The sequence below is a fragment of the Monodon monoceros genome, unplaced genomic scaffold, assembly GCF_005190385.1.
Source record: "Monodon monoceros isolate NGI ecotype Baffin Bay Population unplaced genomic scaffold, NGI_Narwhal_1 Super_Scaffold_16, whole genome shotgun sequence".
NCBI classification, from domain to species: Eukaryota; Metazoa; Chordata; class Mammalia; order Artiodactyla; family Monodontidae; genus Monodon; species Monodon monoceros.
The window spans coordinates 40,416,262-40,428,587 of record NW_021703772.1 but is presented as its reverse complement, the minus strand read 5'-3'; the positions used below and the strand labels follow the sequence as shown (position 1 = coordinate 40,428,587).

The following is a 12,326-nucleotide window of genomic DNA, read 5'->3' as shown; positions in this document are numbered from 1 at the left end:
TTTGTTGGCCAATTAAACAATCTTGCTAACTGGCTAGGTATGAGGTTGAAGAGAGATAAAGGAGTTAAGCATCAGTGAGGAGAGAGTGGTAACTTTTGGTGACATACTGCATACAATAGTAACAGCATGTAAAAGCACCAGTGTTAAGCTTCTATACACACTTATCAAAAATTACTTTCTATGTTACGTGTTGATGGTTGATGATGATAATACATTAATTGTATTATTAACCATTGGAACTAATATTGATCTATCATTGATTTAGGACATGCACTCATAACATGAAAAAAAGCTATTTCTATAATAATTTATTGATGCTAAACTTGTATTACAGGTTTTTCTAAAAGGCCCTTGCAGCGTACAGAGAATGTGATTACTCTGGGCAATTAATAGAATCCTCTCAATAGTGGGGTTAACTAGCCAAGACATCAGAATATAAATCTTTATAATCAAAAAAGAAGAAGAGTACAATCCCACTTTGAACATTTAATAAATTTTTTACACTAAGATAACATAAAGAAAACAGAAAAGGACTCTGAAAACATAATTTTGCCACAGCTTAGTTTTTGCCATTGTAAGAGAATGCTATTCTGGGATATCTATTTTATTATAGGCTGGAGAGAATTTGTTGATTTAGATATATTGCCTCCCTTTTTGTTACTGCCTAAAGGAAGCCTAGTTCTTTACTGTAGTATATGTCACTGTGAGAATTTATAAAAATCTTGAAAAAATATAGCCTTCTTCATGGTACACTGCAGTACTAATGAGTCTTACCAAATCAAAACATTGTTTTTCTCTCCATAAAGCTTCATAACTAAGTGTCAGAGATCATCTCTAACCCCATACCTTTTAAAACTTGCTCTTGAATGTAGATTCTGGTTAGCCTAGGACAGCCCAAATTTATACCTGTTGCTCCAGCTCAATTATTACCAGTGCCTCCTTTCACTCAAATATTTCCTGATTTGGAGAATATAGTGCAGTCAGCCCTCAGTATATGCAGAGCATTCACGGATAAGGAAGGCTGACTCTCCTATACCATTTCATATGAGGGACCCGAGCATCCCTAGATTTTGATACTCATGGGAGCTCCTGGAACCGATCTCTCATGGATACTAAGGGACACTATATGATTTTCCTGTTGATGACCATTACCTAGTGCTACATCAGTGCAGTTTTTAAATCTCTGGACTAGAAATATATTCTTCAAAACAGAAAAGGTTAATAGGACATCACAGAAATGTCAATTTAGATTTTTCTGGAAAGCTGAGGAAAAGTCAAAGAAGCTAAGATCTAAATATCTAGTACTTTTTATTTTACAAACATATTTTCAGTAATAAAATCATTTTACTTAATTAAAAACTTCTTAAAATATATATTGCACTTAAATATGTTCAACATTTGTGTAATAAGAAAAAATCATCAAAAATAAAGTGTATATAAAATGTAGTTAAAATAAGTTTGCTTTGAAAATGAGAATTCAGACATATATTTGTTTCTATGCCTTCTTTAACTCCTTCAAACTTCCAACACCTCTTCCCCCATCTTTACTGATGGTTTTATGTGTATATTGCATTGATAAAAATGAAAGTAATCAGAAGTAAACTATACAACTAGCTTCCTCTCCCCCATCCACACACACATCTTAACTACTTGCATCTGTGGCATGTCCTCTGCTTTGTACTTGTTCCTGTGCACAAGGTGTCCACGGTTCTGGAGAAAGCCAGTCCCTCTATTCTGTAGTAGATCTTTTCCTCCTCTTACCTATTTAAGCATATCACTCCAGATTTCCTGCCTTTTAATGTTTGTAATTTCCCTCTTAACTGATTGGCCACTCCCTCCTATCATTCTTCAGCATTTCTTTCTGATCTCAAAGTAACCATTATTATAAGAAATAATTTGAATTATTTCTTAAAATCTTTTGAAAATAGGTCACACGCAATAATATGCTCTAGAAATAAAATACCTCTTTAATCTTATAATAAATTATTTTGATGTGCTCTTTTAAAAATAGATTCAAGTTATATAAGTCAAAGTGAAAGAAATATCAAGTCAGGAATAAATTTGTAATGTAATGGGATTTTACATTATTGAATTCCAAAATCCTTAATGGTTGTTACATGAGGGGTCTTTCTCGAATTACTATTTTGGTATCTTTTCCTAACTTTGCTTCTCCCACTTTTCATTATCAATATTGACCAGCAAAATAAGACCTCTAATATACTTCCTCTTAGAAAGGAGAAAGCTTTATATCTATTCTCTTTTGTACATGCAATATTCTTCTTAATAGATGAATGAATATTTCAATGAATCATTGTTATTCAAATTATCTTTTAAGCCAATCCACTTAAACAAAATTATATACCTGATATATAATAAGTGTTTACTCTATATTGCAAAACATCTTACTAAGTTAGCTCATATAATCCTTATAGCTACACATTTAATTTAACATTATCATTCTTATTTTATAGATAGTGAAAACAGAGGCTATAGAGGAAGGTAACCACTTGAGATCACACTGCTAAGAAGGATGGAGAAAGAATTACTCAAGTCTGTACCTTTAACCACTGTGTCAATTACTTATACTTCTCTTTTTGTTCTTTGCCATCATACTACTCTAGACCACTGTTTTCCCTCTTTTGGACCAGGTCTCTAACTAGTTTTCCATTTCTGTCTTTTCTTCTGTATAATTTACTCTCCCTACAATAACCAAATGAGAATTTATGGCTGCCCTGCTTAAAACCCGGTAGTAACTTTCCATTGCCTGAGGATGAATTTCAAATCCTTAGTAACACTGGCAAGTCACTGCATCGTCTGCATCATGCTGAAATCTACACCAGCGGCCTTCAGCTTTGTTTGTATAGAACAGACCCTTTTAAAAACTATTGACGTCAGGGCCACCCCCCAGGTCACTTAAATAGGATCTCTGAGCAGGGGGGCTCTCCAGGCAATCATTGTGTTCAGTCAGAGATGAGTACTCTGCCCTTATTGCCTCCTTTGGAGCCACTCTTCACTCTGTAAGTTCTATGTGCTCTTTTGTTGTGTTAATTGATAATATGTTTATTAATTAATCTCTTGTGTTAATTGATAATATATTAATTAATCTCTTTGGTGCATTTACAACTCAATCTACACTAATGTCTAATCAATATAGCCTTTGCTAATATCCTATTTGATTGTCATTCTTAGAAGTCATGATACATAATTGGTTTTATTGTAAGAAAGCCCAGTAGTTAGTCGAATGCAGATAATTTACTATGAAGTTTCTATGCATATGATAACAAATCACCAATTACAACTGTGAATGAAAAGTAAACAAAAATATTTTATCATATTATTTTTTAAATATAGATAGACCATCTTTTTATTGAAATTAAATATTTTGCATTATTCATATTTATCTAAATATAATATATATCCAATAAAATTTCATGATTATGAGAATTAATAATTGAATTCATATTATTTACTGACCATATATTAGGGCACTGAACCAAGAGTTTGGGGAATGTGTAGAGTCCAATCCCATATGAATCTTGCACGATGATTATAATTTATTAAGAAGATAAACTATGAACCTAAATGATTGTATCCTAATACAGGAAATCATGCAATATGAATGGTAGAGATAAAATGGTTGTAGGATGAGGACACATAGTAGCACAGCTCTAAAGCATAAAATATAGATTGTCTTAAGTCCCCAAAATATTCCAAAACAGTTGTAACAGTATTTCTCCTCTGAGGCAAAAAAAAAAAAAAAAAAGTGCTTCATATGCTTCTATATTATACGCAAATAGAAAAACTTTTACTATTTCCTAGGACAATATTTGAGTTATAATTTAGTTTACAATTATTTTGATATGTTTAAAAATAACTAGGAAAAATAATTGGCAAAATATATTTCTTTATATAACAGTGGCATAAAATACGTATGTTAATCACCAACAAATTTAAGAAACTACTCCAGAAAAGAATTTGAAACACAGATCTCTCATACAGCTGGCAGTTATAGTGTGTTATCTCCCTAATGCAGTACCATCATAGGTAAATGAAGAAAATGTCTTTTTATATTTTGGATTAGCCACAAGAGGGAACTCACAGAGAACTGTTAATGTAAGTGAAACATATTAACAATGATGAAAAGTGTTAGTCTGCAGAGTTCAAACACAGTTCATTCTCTCTTATGTTTTAGTCCTGTGATGCTTGAAAGGAAGTTTTGAAGATACCAATTACTTTTCTTACAATTCCTAAACTCATTTCACAAATTTTAAGGGTTTTTTGTGTGTCTTATTATAAGATTTGACTATTTGATTAATTTTTTTTTTAAGGCAAGTATTGGAGATCTTTAATAAACATAGTTTTGAACTGACTGAGCTACTTTCACTGCAGTGTCACTCTGGGATCTTGGAAGTCATCTAATCTCTTTGCACATGATCTTTTCACTGATACTAGGGGAATAACAACATAAATACACTAATATTCACACATCTTTTCAAAATGTGTTTCAATGTCTGTAATATAAATCCAGAAGTAAATAGTGTAGTAATTGTATTATAGTATTGGCAATTTAAGTTTCACACCATATTTGGCCCTGGGAAGATACTGAAAGAAATCGTATCCCCTCCAAATTTGGCTACAATAATTATGAAGACTGAATTTGAAGGTGCCTCGCTTCTTGACATTTCTTTCTTCTAGGACAAGCATCACTTCAAATATTAATCGAGGAAGGGAGGTGGATAGTGCAAGCCTTTAGCACCCACAGTGAAATACAAGATATGCTGATCAGAGAATCTGTAGGTAAAGTGAGTTTGCTGGCTTTCTTACTTATTCGGTGACATTTTTGTCTCTGTAACTCCTGGTAAATATCTAAATAGGTAATCACCTGATAAGGTTAATGCTACCAAAAAATTTGTGCTAGTTTTGTAGTTTAACTTATTGCTACTCAGGATTTCTTTTTTCCTTTTGATGAAAATGTATTTGGGGTAGAAAAAACATTTTTTACATCTGTATATAATATATTTGGTCATAGGTTTTAATAACAGAAAATAGCAATTGGTGATACTGTGACAAGTTTTAAGCAAGTACATGGACACTGAATCAAAAATAAGCAAGTGAACAAACACACTTTCCCTTATTACTCATTTAATGCAAGAAAGCTTTAAAGTGATGAATTTCAATGTATGGTCCTGAAATTGAATGCCCTTAGATCTAAGCTATTGACACCATAATTAAGTTGAGGTATTGTTATAGTTGAGAAAAGGGGATATTTAAAGCATAGTTTAAATATCTTTACCAAAATGCCAAAAAAAACTTAATAAGGACAATGAAGCAGTGTCTAGTTTATAAAAGTTAGACTTAAAACTATCTCAGCATCTTTGTGGACATGTTGGAAGATCTAAATAAACACCATGGCAATCATTTTTGAAAAAAAAAGTCCATGCTGTTAAATTTTGAACTTTGGTTGCTTAAAGATAGGAAAATATAATAATAAAAATTTAGCACACTTAAGTTAACAAAACACTTCCAATATAGTTGTCTCATCATATTTCCAAAGATTCTCCACATCCCAGAAAGTAAAATTTATGTTAGAGAAATCAAGGTCCTATATAGACCTCTGATGGCAGAAAACAACCTGAAACCTAGGTGTCATGAGTAATGCTCAGATTATCTTTGCACACTTTTTCTTGCAACTGTTACAAGTTCTATGGAAGGATACATCACAATATATCTCAGAACAATTGAGACCTTGTTAAATTTTTTATTGCAAACTTGGCTGAAATATATATTTTTAATACCAATTTACTTGCCCTGCCCTAAAGTTACAGAATGGGAATCTCTGTGTTGGCGTTTGAAAAAATTTCTACATGTGATACCATTTTGCAGAAATGCCATGAGATATTTAGTAAGTGGATTTGCTACTTTCTGTAGCCAATATACCTTCAACTATAATGTCTACCTTAAACTTAATGTGGTAGGGAGAATAATAGCCTTTCACAGATGTCCATGTCCTAATTCCTGAAACCTGTGCATATGTTAGATTATACAACAAAGGGGAATTAAGGTTGCAGATGAAGTTATGGTTGCTAATCAAGTGACCTTAAAATGAGGGCGCTATCCTGGGTTATCTAGGTGGATCCAATGTAATCACAAAAGTCCTTAAAAGTATATGTGGGAGGTAGAAGAAGAGAATCAGAGGGAGATGTGATTGTGCAAGAATGGTCAGAGAAATACAATATTGCACACTTTGAAGATGGAGGAAGGGGGTCATGATCCAATAAATGCAGGTGGATTGTAGAAGCTTGACAAGATGAGGAAATGGATTCCCTTCCCTCACCTAACCAGAGCCTTCAAAAGGCAATGAAGTCCTGTCAACACCTTGAATTTAATCCAGTGAGAACCAAATCAGACTTCTGACCTACAGAAATGTAAGATGATAAATTCGTGTTGGTTTAAGCCACTAAATTTTGGTAAATTGTTACAAGGCTATAGAAAAATATTATAGATCAAAGAATTTCAAGGGTTTTGATAGAAAACATCTAGATTTCCTTGAATAAACTGTTAGTAGTAATATGGATGTTAACAGCTGTGCTAGGGAGGGCTCAAAACAAAGTCAGGAGCTTCCCTGGTGGTGCAGTGGTTAAGAATCTGCCTGCCAATGCAGGGGACAAGGGTTCGAGCCTTGGTCTGGGAAGATCCCACATGCTGCGGAGCAACTAAGCCCATGAGCCACAACTATTGAGCCTGCACGCCTAGAGCCCGTGCTCCGCAACAAGAGAAGCCACCATGGTGAGAAGCCCTGCGCACCACAACAAAGAGTAGTCCCCACTCGCTGCAACTAGAGAAAGCCCGTGCACAGAATGAAGTCCCAACACAGCTAAAAATAAAAGTTAAATTAAATTTAAAAATTAAAAAAACAAAGTCAGGAGCATGGTAGAAAAAACATGCATTGCCTTAGAGAATACCTACTGTTCTGAATAGACTATAGAAATATGAACACTAAAGGCACTGCTGGTAAAAGTTCAGAAGGAAATGGGGAAGTGCTATTGGAAATCTGGGAAAGAGGCTCCTTGCTGTACAGTGAAAGAAAGCTTAGTGGAATGAGGTCCCACTATTATATGGAAAGCAGAACTTGTAAATGGAGAAAATGGACATTTATCTGAAAGAATTTCAAGCATAGTGTTAAAGGTATGACCTGGTTTCTTCTTACTGCTCACAGTAAAATGAGAGAGGAAAGAGATGGATTAATGGAAGAACTATTAAATAAAAATGAAATCGGAACTTGATGATTCAGAAATTTTTCAGCCTTCCTAGATAGCAAAGGACTCTACAGTTAAGAGATTCACTCTTCCTAGAGAAAATGCTAAGGACTCAGGAGTTGAGGTAGTCAATTAGAACAACAAGCTAAACGGAAAGTAGCAAATAAGCCTTCACTTACTTACAGCAACAGTGAACTCAAGGGGCAAAAAGAAGCACTCGCTCACTTATGTTCCATTTTTCCCCATGGAAGAGCACCAGGAAAGTCAAGTGGATACAGGGCAGACAAAGAGAATCACGTCACTGTCAAAGAGCCCTGATAAATATAGGCTTCTGTCTATTTATGAAACCTTGAGCTAGGAAGTAGGGAGATAGCCAAAGCCTCCAATAATGAGGTTTTAGTGTAGGAGCCTGGGAATTTTCTCAACTGAGGCCTCTGATTAAAAGGTGTCAGAATAGAGGCCCCTGGGTTAGGAATGCAGCTATGCATATGAACATGGCTGACCTATGGAAGCGAGCGGTGCTGAGCCTTTGAATGAAAGTCTAGAAAACTGCAAGGCCTTGGATGTGCACCAAATCTGGTGTGTGGGGAACAGATTATTCTCATGAAGCCTGCCCTGTAATTGTCTATAGTTGGACCCAAAAGATCCCAATAGGTTTTCGGCTTGTAGCCAAATTCCTCACAATCTTTTTCAAATTTAGCACTTCAGAAAGAACAAAAGGTTTGAGTATTTAGTTGCACAAAAAGCAATCAGAAGATATTAAGTATGTTATGAATAGATCCCCTGAGTCATCTCAGCAGAAGACAAAAATAGATATGAGGTTATTTAAGAAAAATCTGTGGAGGGATCTCTTCCCCAATGGAGTGAATTTCTCTGACATACACAGGAGACCCACAAAATTCTTGAGAATTTTAAACTAGAAGAAACACTGCATTTTGGACCTGAAAGGACAGAGAGAGTATGTGAAATAAAAAAAAGGCTGTTGAGGACTTCCCTGGTGGCACAGTGGTTAAGAATCCACCTGCCAATGCAAGGGACATGGGTTCAATCCCTGGTCCGGGAAGATCACACATGCTGCGAGGCAACTAAGCCCGTGTGCCACAACTACTGAGCCTGCGCTCTAGAGCCTGCAAGCCACAACTACTGAGCCTGCGTGATGCAACTATTGAAGCCCATGCGCCTAGAGCCTGTGCTCCGAAACAAGAGAAGCCACCGCAACGAGAAGCCCGCGCACCACAACAAAGAGTAGCCCCCACTCACCACAACTAGATAAAGCCTATGCACAGCAATGAAGACCCAACTCAGCCAACAATAAATAAATAAATACATTTATTAAAAAAAGAAAAAAAGGCTGTTGTACTTTCAGATGTCTAAAGGCAAGTCTGATAAAACTACTCAGCTGCAAACATGTGATCTTTAATGAAAATAAAAGGATGACTCAGTGAGTGGAGTCATGGGCCTGGAGTGCAGAGTGGCACCACCTATTCACAGGCCTTAAAACCTAATGGAGTTTACCCAGCTTGATTTTGATAATGCTTGGCACTAATGTTTCCTTTTTTCCTTCCATTTTCACCTTTTTAAATTATTATTATTATTTTTTTTTTGCGGTACGCAGGCCTCTCACTGTTGCGATCTCTCCCCTTGCGGAGCACAGGCCCTGGATGCGCAGGCTCAGCAGCCATGGCTCACGGGCCCAGCCGCTCCACGACATGTGGGATCCCCCTGGACCGGGGCACGAACCCGCGTCCCCTGCATCGGCAGGCGGACTCTCAACCACTGAGCCACCAGGGAAGCCCCATTTTCACCTTTTTTTGAACAGAAATATCTACCATTACTCCTATTTCTTTCTTACTATTGTATTCTAGGAATAGATAGCTTATTTTCTTGTTTCCCAGGTCCACAGATGGAAAAGAATTTTGCTCCAGAATGAATTACACACAAAGCATCATCCAAATCTATCTAATTCAGATGATTTAGCTGATAAAATTTGGGACTTTTTTAACTGCTGTGATTAAATTGAGATTTTGCACTTTGAGTTGATGCTCTAATGGGTTGAGACTTTTTGGAGATCTTGATGAGAGGTGAATGTATTTGTCATGTAGCATAGACATGCATTTTTGCAGCCAAGAGGGCACACTGTGATAAGTACAACAGTAACTACCTTTACAAAAAATGTTCACATACTAATCCATGGAACATATGAATATGCTAAATTACACAGTAAAGAGGAATTAAGATTGAAGATGGACATAAGGTTGCTTATCAGCTGGCTTTAAATTAGAGACATTTTCTTGGATTATCTAGGAAGGTCCAATGTAATCACAGGATACTTAAAACTGTAAGAGGGAAGCAGAAAAAGAGAGTCAGAGGCAGATGTGACTATAGAAGAACAATAAGAGAGATGTAAAGTTGCTGGCTTTGAAGATGGAGTTAGGGGGCACGATTTAACTAATTGGAGCAATCTCTAGAAGCTGGAAAAAGCAAGGAAATGGATTCTTTCCTAGAGCTCCCAGGAAAGAATGCAACTCCGCCAATATTTTGATTTTAGCCCAGTGAGATTTGTGTGCAACATCTAAACTTCAGAACCATAAGATAATAAATTTCTGTTATTTTCAACCCTTGTCTGTAGTGATTTGTTACTTCAGCCATAGGGAGAAAAACAAAAACAAAAACTAACACACCTGGGATGGTGAAATGCTTGATTTGCTATTCTTAATCAAATAGCTTGCAATTTAGTCAAAAAAAATTTAGTCAAAAATGCTACAACCTAACATTAACCCAACTTTTGACTTTTTTATGCATTAATTTATCCATTTTAAAAATCCCCCCAAGGAAAATATATTCTTAATATAAAAATCAGCTGATGCCTATTTTTTGAATAAAAGCCTAAAATAAATTGAAATTGCCATTTGCATTTTTACAATACAAAATAATTTTAGGGATTGTATGTAGTATCATTTTGCTCTACTTAGTGTCTACAAAACTGCACAGGAGAAAAAAGTAATATAGTCTCTGAATCTCAAGACTGAATAAGTCTTTAAAGGCCAAGGTCTCTAACAATACCTTTAATGCTTTTATCCCTTTCTCAGCATCCCTTTCAATTTGTTTCTAGACTTTCCTTTGTAATGCTCTCTACTTTCTGAAGCATCTTACGCCATCCCTGGATTTATCAAATCAATGCAATTTTTGTTATTGTGGTTATTCATAATTGCCATAATGTTGAAGGTGTGATTAACTGGTAATCCTAAATGCCACAAAACTTAACTGAAGTAGCAATGTTTTATTTTTGATAGCAGAATAGATGAATTTTAGAACATTTTCATTCTCTTGGCCTTCTAAGCAAGCCTTTTGTACATGATTCTGACACACTGAAAGTTGGCATTTACCGCTTTTGTCCATCTGTCAAAATGGAATTTTGCCCATTTTAAAATGTGATGAGACAACTATACTTGAACATAAGTGCCAGCAAAACACAGACATAATTTTTAACTCTGCATAGCATTTCTAGCATTATCCTTTGGGCATTACGATGTCTGTGGCAAATTTGATTTTCAATGGGAAAAAAAAGATCTGTTTTAAACTCCATATCCTGCTGGATTACATGTTTTGTTCACGTCAAATTTTATTTTTATCTTATGCCATGTTCAGCCCTGGGAAGAAACTGAATCACTATTGTCTTTGTTAAAGAGCCATATGCCATTTAAAGATAATCAAATCAAATCAGATGATAACATGTGAAAGTGTAAAGCACTGCACAGGTATGAGAGGTTATTTTATAACTAAAAGTATTATTGAGCTTAGTTAACAATATCCTAAAATAATTTCCCTGCATAATCATTGTGAATAATTGTTTTTGAGTTATTTGGCATAGGAAGAAATAGTTTGCAGGCTAGAACACATTATTTAACATACGAAGACTAACCTGAGTATTTGGCACTTTTACCTTTCAAAAGCAATCTGATTACTACATGGATAAGCCATTTAACAGGAATAGAGCACTGGGTGTCTGCTGCTGAATAAACATGAACATGTTTAATATTTGTTTTTCTTAATTTTCTAAACTGTTAGAAAAACGTTGAATGCTGAATGAATATTTGTGCTAAAGATTAGACAAAAATAGGTTAAACACAAGACTCATTAAACATAAAGAACAAAGCAGGTAGTTACTATTTTATATAATAAGCACATTTTATATAGTAAAAATACTTTTGCCTAGTATTTTTATGCTTTTCAGGTAGTCTAACATATATTAAAAGTGAAAAACAGGCAATTTTCAGTTGAATATGGTTTTTACTAACAATCAGTCTTAATACTTTAATCCTAAACCCAAATAAAAGGGACTGAATAGAGGAGATGAAAAAATATTTTTATAATCTAAATGATTTAACTTTATTCAGTGCTTACATATTTAAAACATAATGTCTTACCTGCTAAGACATTTTACCTATGTGTCAAATTTCTTTTACTTGTGGTCTCTCTAAAGACTCAGGAAGGATAGAGAAGGGGACATTTTATTTGGCTTTCAACATCATTTATTCATCTTTGTATTGGCTATACATTCCCGTGGTTCATAACCAAAAGAGTATACAAAGGTATACAAAAAATTCTTTTTCTCATTCTTGGAAAATTCATTCAGTTCTTCTCCCCAGAGGCATCCAGCAACATCAATTTCTCATGTATTTTTCCAAAGCTAATTTTGTCATTTATTTAAACTGTCTTTTACAAAAAAAAAAATTGTGGTATTTTTAATATATTACCTCATATGATTTTAAATATCACTGTGGACTAATTATTCTTACTTTACACATACATATTTCAAGACTCATAAGTATTTTCCAAGCTCAGTCTCACATGGATAGGTCAGAGATTAAAACCCATTTCTGTCCAATTTCTATCCCGTTCAACTACCATTTCGACATCACATTGTGCCTTGCCTTTGTGAATTTTCATCAATATTTCCATAGTCATTTTATACTTTCTACAATTTTACAGTAAAACTAGAGGTTAAGCCATACAGTAAAACTAAACTGGTTGAGCTATTGCAAAATTTAAAGTAAGTAGTTTTTCCTC

The 12,326-nt window shown here is 34.8% G+C and overlaps 1 pseudogene; it reads right to left on the bottom strand.

The window, feature by feature from the left end:
* The window catches only part of LOC114896560, a 39,039-nt pseudogene extending 28,625 nt beyond the window's left edge, over positions 1-10,414 (bottom strand).
* Positions 10,415-12,326: the final 1,912 nt, after the last annotated feature.